The 8,532-nt window shown below is 32.0% G+C and overlaps 1 pseudogene; it reads left to right on the plus strand.

The window, feature by feature from the left end:
* Positions 1-516: 516 nt before the first annotated feature.
* Positions 517-1,709, plus strand: LOC145685441 (allatostatin-A receptor pseudogene; annotated as a pseudogene).
* The last annotated feature ends 6,823 nt before the right edge of the window (positions 1,710-8,532 follow it).

The following is an 8,532-nucleotide window of genomic DNA, read 5'->3' on the forward strand; positions in this document are numbered from 1 at the left end:
AGTGCATAAAACGTAAACTTAAAATAGAATTTAACGTCGAATAATGATATTAATGCCAAATATTGTAGATTATTTTTCGTTTTTAAAAACACAGATCTTAGAACTCAAAATGCTTAATTTTAACAATTCCTACAATAGAATTATGACATATTAGTGTTAAATATAATACGGTACAAATACATATGTGATATCATTTATAAACGTGTGATAACTAATATTCTAGTGTTGTAGTGGGTTATAATAATTTCAATAAGTGATTCTATGTGAATTTCGTTTGCTACTACAAAATTAGCTATCGTAAATTCTGCAGTACTTGAACAACTTGCATTTCTAACTGTTTTTAAAAAGAGCACATAAATGCATAAGAAGTTATTTCTTCGTATATATATTGAATTGTGTTTTTTGACATATCCAAATAATACGCAAAGACATACTTAAAAAGGTGAAAGGTAAAAAGGTAAAAAGTTCAATCGAGATATATTTTGTATAATTTCTCAGAAAAAAGTTACCATTGTGATGGATGATAACAATGTGGAATATGAGGGAAACTCCAATAGCGTAGAAACCATAGTCTTCCCTGGGCTGAAAGAAACACTGAAGTATATCTGTAATGAATTGGAATTCAGTTTACTGCCACTGTGTAATGAGGATACTTCATTAATTACCAACAATGAAGCCGGAACCTTAAAACAATCACTATCTATTATTGTTCCAATTTTATTTGGTTTTATTGTTATCATTGGATTGTTCGGAAATGTTTTAGTTATTATTGTTGTAGTCGGTAACAAACACTTACAGAGTATAACCAGCCTCTTGATCGTCAATTTGGCCATTGCAGACTTACTGTTTATTATATTATGTGTGCCTTTCACGGCTGCTGATTACGCTCTACCTTCTTGGCCATTTGGTGACATCTGGTGCAAGATAGTCCAGTATCTGATTGTTGTTAGTGTTTGTGTTCGCGTTTACACTTTAGTGTTAATGTCATTGAGCAGATTCTTGGCTGTGGTGTACCCGGTAAAGTCAATGTCGATTAGAACAAAACAGAATGCACTTATAGCAATTGTTTTATTATGGGTGATTGTATTGTTAACCTCGGTGCCCGTGTACATATTTCATGGGGAAATCCGTTACGAATTTAATAATCAGTTGGAATCAGCCTGCGTCTTTCTTGAGTATGAAACTACATTCAGACCAAATGGCTTCAACAAACTTGCATACCAAATAACGTTTCTTGCTATGTCATATGTTGTGCCATTGATTTCAGTATGTGGGCTCTATCTGTATATGCTAGTGAGCTTATGGATAGGCGTCGTTCCAGGTCAACACATGTCTGCAGAAAGCACAAGAGTTAGAAAGCGTGTGACAAGAATGGTGGTTGTAGTGGTGATAGTATTTGCATTCTGCTGGTTTCCTATACACATTGTACTCGTTCTTAGAAGCCTGAAAATGTTGGAATTTACAAAAGGAACTGTGGCGGTGCAGATTGTAAGCCAAGTGTTAGCTTATATGAACTCGTGTGTGAATCCAATTTTATATTCATTTCTCTCCAACAATTTCAGAGAGGCCTTTAGAAAGCTTATGTACTGTGTTCCTCGGCCAGTGTCCAGTGTTCAAACTGACAATCTGAAGAACGTAAAACTTAGACAAAAGTTTTGATCGCAAATGCTACGAAAACATGAAGACGAACGTCGTGAATGGAAAATGAACTCGCTATCTTGAACTGAAATTCCTTGTAATTTTGATAATTTAGTCGAAATATAGAATTAAAATAAATGAATTTTCTAGAATTCTAGCTTCAGATGCTCGTTTTAGGGTTGACTAATTTATATCGGACTTCCGAAGAGAAACACCAAAACAATTTAGTGACCCTGTCAATAGCCACAACTCCCAGTCACGACCCCTGTTCAGTTTTATTAGAAATAGGAAAAGAAAGAGTGAGAAAGAAGAAGATGCTATTACTTGAGGATCAATGCTGAAGTGATCCGGAAGAGACACATGTTTCCTCATACGACCCTGACCTGGATCCAGGCAACTGCACAAGTGGTAGTTGCCCCGACCCAGCCCGGATGACGAGAAAGTTTTAATTTAGTTGTTTGTTATTTCCAAACGTTGCATAACCTTTATTCAATATCTGAATTGCCATAGAGAAGATCGACATCACATTTGAATCAGCCAGAAAAGAAAGAAAAAAATCAAAGTAATGTATATATTTTCCACAAATAGAAGTTTTGAGATTTCTGAAAAGACTGTCGCTATTCTGGCTCATCCTTTTATTCTGGCTTTTCTCACAGAGCCGATTTTGAGTACTTTTTGAATTAGTTATCTTTCATGACCTCCGTCATGCACTAATACATATATTATTACACATATATTACAGATACTATCATCGTAAATCAATATTAATGCTACCACTTAATAACTAAGTTTACCATTCATTCACGCACACTCACATACATACAGGACAGCATATCGACATGGATGAAAATAATGTAAAAGAAACCATCTAACTATAATTTGGTGAACATTTATTTTATATATTTTAGAATTAGACAAAATTATTATGAACATGCAATCAACATACATACGAATGTATCAATCTACATATGAAATTGAACAATAGCGTTGTGATGACATATATGTATATTAACAAAAATTAAAAGAACATTCTATCTATCTATCTATCTACCAACATATATATATATATATATATATATATATATATATATATATATATATATATATATATATATTCACTTAAATTTTTGGAACATAGCCTATGATACTAATTAAAAATATATTTTACAAGATCATAATTGAATGAAGAAAAAGAAAGAAAAAACTTTACATGAGGATTTGAATGAGTCTTTTCTCATATATGAAGATTTTGTGTAAATTTACGAGTCCTATCTCGTAGTTAGCGATGAGCGTTAATATCACACAAAAGACCAAAACACCCTTTTCTGGTGTCCCAACCTTCTACTTTACTTTATTTTTCGTATACACATGCGATTAGGTTACTAATCGTAACCGACACATATTATGGCTGTAGATATACTTATGAATACATTTCTCAAACATTTGGATTACAAGGACAAAGTTTCGTCTCTACTATTACGGCGACTATTTTACTTCTCTGGTCATTCTGATTGATTAACTAGTTCCTTGACCAGGTTACATCATTATCACCTTATACTTTTAGAGAAGCACATTTATTGTTAAATTCGCACAACTCAAGAGAAAAGATAAAAACGAGAATTTCTCAAGTCCAAAAGGATCTTCGTCAGTGAGAACACGATTACAGAGGTGGAAACACTGGTTGAGTTTTAGGATTTGTACAGGAGGGATGGAATCAGAATATAATTCTACAGTAGGATTTCAGTTTACTGGTCTGAGAAAAGATTTAGTAATACATTAGATTTACTTTGACCTGTCTTAAACTGATGCTGCATGCGGTTAGTGTAATACAAATAATATTAATTCTTACATAGGTTACTCAAGAATGTCTCACAGATTGAAAAGAATATTCAACATGCGGCGGTATTTCTTAACATTTACATTTTATATTTATCGGATATTTCGTGACCGTGGCTACCAAGAACCGTTCGGGGTAAGGTACCAAAGACCCTTTACACATATATTCATTTACTCAATTCAATATTATACATTTTACTTCAATATTATATTCACATTCGACAAATTGAATTTTGAGGTTCCAACACTTTACATTTTTAATCCGATATATCGCATATATACAAATTCAACTAATTTTCTGCGCATAACGATAAAATTCATATTTTCAAGTAGTCTATTTAAAATAGAGGATATCCGATGTGCAAGGCAGGCACGTAAACACCAAAAATATGGATATAAATGAAGCTAAAAATATTGATATTAGTTTTGGGCCCAAACAACCACTACAACCTTTACCTTCAGCGTTACCAATGGAAACAAATGTAGGAATAGCTAATAATTTGACGGAAGATTTTAGACGGATAATGATGGAAGGAAACGAAAGCAAAATTTAATCGTAGACAGGACCATCGCTCGCTACTGCAGTCTGTCAATATGGTGGGAAACGTTTACTTAATACTCCACATCAATGAGTACCTCCACGAATTGTGTCTCCCGACGTCTCAATTGGTAATTTAGATTCAAATGCTATATATTAAATGGTCGATATTTGTAAAGTTCAAAACTCGGTGAAGGTTAAAAACTTAAAAGAAAAAATCTTGAAGAAAATAGAGGAATAGATAAGGAGGAGAGAGAAAAAAAGCGGCGCCAAAGGAATAAGCTAGGATACTAAAACTACAGAGATAAATGGTCGAATTTCAACATACAACAATCCACAGCCAAATATACTTTCATATGCCGAAAAATGGTTGGCCTACTAAATACGTAGCCTAAAATATAAGTATCTCCAAATCCACAGCAAGTCTGAGCCCTCAAGGGAATTTTCAAAAAGATAAAAGCTTTAGGGAAATTCCCCTCCTCACTGTAATCCGTCTGAGACCTTGAAGACTCCAGCACTACCGGGAAGTCAGTGTGGTTTCATAATTTAGAATTTCTAAAATAAAAAAATATCCGACCCCGTCAGAAACTAGAAGAGTTTCGAGGAAAGTATGGAAAACTAGAGTAAAATCAATAAAACTCAATAAAATCAATAAACTCGAACAGTGATTTGAAAAAATAAAAAAACAATAAATAAAAATAAATTCTGTACTAGTAAGTTGTAAGGCAAATCTTTCTAGTAGCTACCAATCCGCAAGGTTGCCAACCTTGAGGCGTCAACTTATTTCAAACACTACATACTAGAAATAAAAGAAGTGAAAATTTATAGGTATTGGGGTTAGGCGTCTTGGTACGGTATTACTAAAGTCTACTGTAATAGATTTACTAGATTATTTGATCCTATCCACTTCGTCACCTCTACGAACAATAATGAATTGGGTTTGGTCGGGTGATGAGGAAAAAATTTTCAAAAAAAATCAAATTTGCAAGGTATTATCATAAATACAAGCCAAACGCATATATCTAAATTATCAATTCTGCAAACAGCTATTCTATAACGTGATTAACTGCAAAATATATGGAATCGTTTATTATATGGCTATTGTTTGTATTATCAGGCTGGTTGATCAATTAATCGGTATATTTACTATGGAAATGTCGAGCCACTAAGTGAAAATATCATCCATTGTGGTTTACCTATCGCACCACTCTCATATAATATCCTAACGTGATAATTAATGCACTAAGAAATTTATATATATATATATATATATATATATATATATATATATATATATATATATAATCAATACTTCGTAGCAAACTTCACCACTGGGCACATATACTCATGGTCGTCTTGCTATTTAATCATACTCATTACTATATGCATTTATATATTAATAATATTATCATTACTCACTTATTCATTTATTTATTTACTTTTCTCTACGATATCGATTTATTTTTAAACACTTTATCCTTTCTCGGTAAGCCCAAGACTGTCCAGAGCAGTCTAACTAACTATATTAAAATCAGCAAATACCATAATACATGAATTAACACGTGTGATCCTATATGAACTGAATATGAATTTCTTTCATAACAAACGGTATAATTCACTTCACGGATTCGAAATTATTTTGTATGCAATGAAAATTTAATGTTCTGAAAAGCATGCAACTATATATCGGAAAATGTCAACAACACAATTATTCACAGAAAGCAATGGATAAAGAGGATTCGTAAATGCAGTCTTGCATCGAAAACAATAACATATGGACAAACTTCGATTTAAGGGGAAACGCGAAGATTATTATTATTAATATCTTGATTACTAAGTTATATAAAAGATCGTGCTTTTCCAGAACGGTAGTTTATGATGTGAGTTATCTAGAAATCCATTCTTATGGGCATAAGCTAATATTTACTCATAGTTAATTATAAAAGGAGGGTCACTTTCGTATAGACCAGATCACTAAGTATTAGAGTAACAGAACACTAGCAATAAACAAAACTAAATTCAGATGCAGTGGCTCTAGTAGTATGAAAACAACCTTTGCACGACTTAATAATCTTTGTACTGCTAATCATGTTTTTCCCTCGTACATATAAGCCATGTACTATGTAATTACGATACGGAACTACTATGAAATTCTTCACTAAGGAGTAACGTACTTATTATGATGGACCAAAGATATAAACAACTATCCACTGTCCATCAATAAATATATCATACTTTCACTCATAACTTATTCCTAAAATCTACATACTTAAACGCATGCACATTACATTACACATTACATTCACATACCCAAGAAAGTAAATACTGATACATATTAATACATATTATCACACCACGCAACTATATACAAATCTAACAAGATTATTAAATTTCACCACATCTTCGATGGGCTCTATGAACTAAAAAGGGGAGACGAAATGATCAGGGCAAAGTAGCCCTTCTAAGAACTAAATAATGTTTTCCTAGTACTGTTAATGCCACTGAAAGGACATATCAAAACCGCTAAGGGTAAGGGTCCCTTTCCTGAAGGGAAAGGGACCGTAACGAAAAATCGTTTAACCCATTTAGTTGGAAGTTTGATCAACTCCGGAACCCAATGAGAGACCCTGTTTTAAGTTTATACTACCATAATAATAATTACCCTAACTACAGTAAAATCATATACCGCCATGTTAATGATAAGAAGAAAAAATCACATATACTACATATACAGAACTATACGTGGACAGGACTATCGTAATCCTAAACTGAATTTGGAAGGTCAATGAGGAATATCTTGAACGTTTTTTTTAAATCACCGGATATTAGTTTTTAAAAAATCACAAATTTCAGCAGTTAGATCACTAGCACTGTTCTTAAAGTCAAACATTGCGATCCTAATACTTGAATTGGATATCTATGTTTTGATGATTTTAGTCTGTTTTCAAATGAAATTTCAGTATTCTTGGGAATCTGTATGCTTCCAACTGATTTATTTCTTAATTAGAATTAATATTACCTGGTTTATGCAACTTTTCAGTCCAAATATCCCAAAATTTGAAAGCGTCGATGTAACGCGTTGTGGCTTGGTGCTTGTCCGGGTTAAGAATGAGGATTATTGCGCCTTGATATGAAAGCGTCAGAAAATAGTTCAATCAGCATAGATAGTTTTGACGGCAGAAAATTATAAAGTGAATGAAAAATAACAAAAACTGGATTAAACTGGATCTTGGTAGGATATGGGCATCTCAGAGGGACAAAGAGGTCTAATTATTCTGCTAAAAAATCAGATTGGTGGATAATTTCAAGAATTTCTGTCCAATTGCGGGCCTAAGTTTTCGTATAGCATTAAGACGATAATTTCAATACTCATCCATCTGAAATGTCCATATACGGAATTCATAATAAAATAATGTATAAATAAAGATATTATTACCCAAAATATGATTTCTACTAAATTATTCAAAGATTCTACATTAATTTTGGTTTGAATAAGGGACAAACGAATATACTACACGGACCGAAGTTATATTTTGAAAATCACCTAGTACAGTGGGTTCAAAAATTATTGGACCCCTCCAAAGAAAAATTCCATTATCCGTAATGGTACATTACAAACAAATTACATAAACAGTCTATGAATTTACCAAGTGTAACAACAAGTTATTAGCTGTTGAAAAAACATTTTATTTGTTTATTTTCTATTAGTAATATAACAATTTATTGATCTGAAATTTTTGTTCAATTTTTTACGTCTTTTAGATCAATGTGAATTTAGTGCTTGTTCTTATTATGATTGTCTATTCCATTAATATATTTTTAATGTACCTATATAATTAAATATGCACGAAATCATTATTGGAAATGCTTAAGAAAAATTAAAAAAAAATAACTCCCAGATATACCAAATCATTGTGCTCATAAGAAGAGAAAGCAACACACTCTAAAGTCTATGATAGTTACTTTCTTAATTTCTAACGATTATTACAATAATAACGATAACTTTTAAAGATATTTCACAATTACGGTGCATATACCATAACAAACCAGAATTCCATGTAGGTAAAAATATCACTCTTATTTTATCTTATTTAAACTTGGTTATCTTTAAAATTACTTTGGTTTATAAAATCCAGTATTTTTCTTCAGATATCTAACTAGTAAGATATTTTTTTCATAATTCTGATCTGATGCTAGTATTTTTTTTTATTATTATTTCAATTTAAGAGCAAAGTATAACATTAAACAATGCGAAAATTTGCCACCTTGATTTTACCTTGTGTGTACTTATAGGGCTTAAATGCTTTCTCCGCTATGATTTGTATTTGTTACGGATTTACTAAATCCATTAGAAGTACAGTTGTTTCCCTAGAAATATCTCTTTTGTTGATTTAAGTAGGATTGTTAGCGCTATATTTGTAATGTATCATTCAGTAATGAAAACTTCAGGTCATGCTTCAGTTGAGTTTATGGAGACAGTCTCCAACCATCAAAAGATATCACATAAATCAGGGAAATGT

This window comes from Thermobia domestica, chromosome 5, assembly GCF_964235325.1.
Source record: "Thermobia domestica chromosome 5, izTheDome1.hap1.1, whole genome shotgun sequence".
Lineage (NCBI taxonomy): Eukaryota > Metazoa > Arthropoda > Insecta > Zygentoma > Lepismatidae > Thermobia > Thermobia domestica.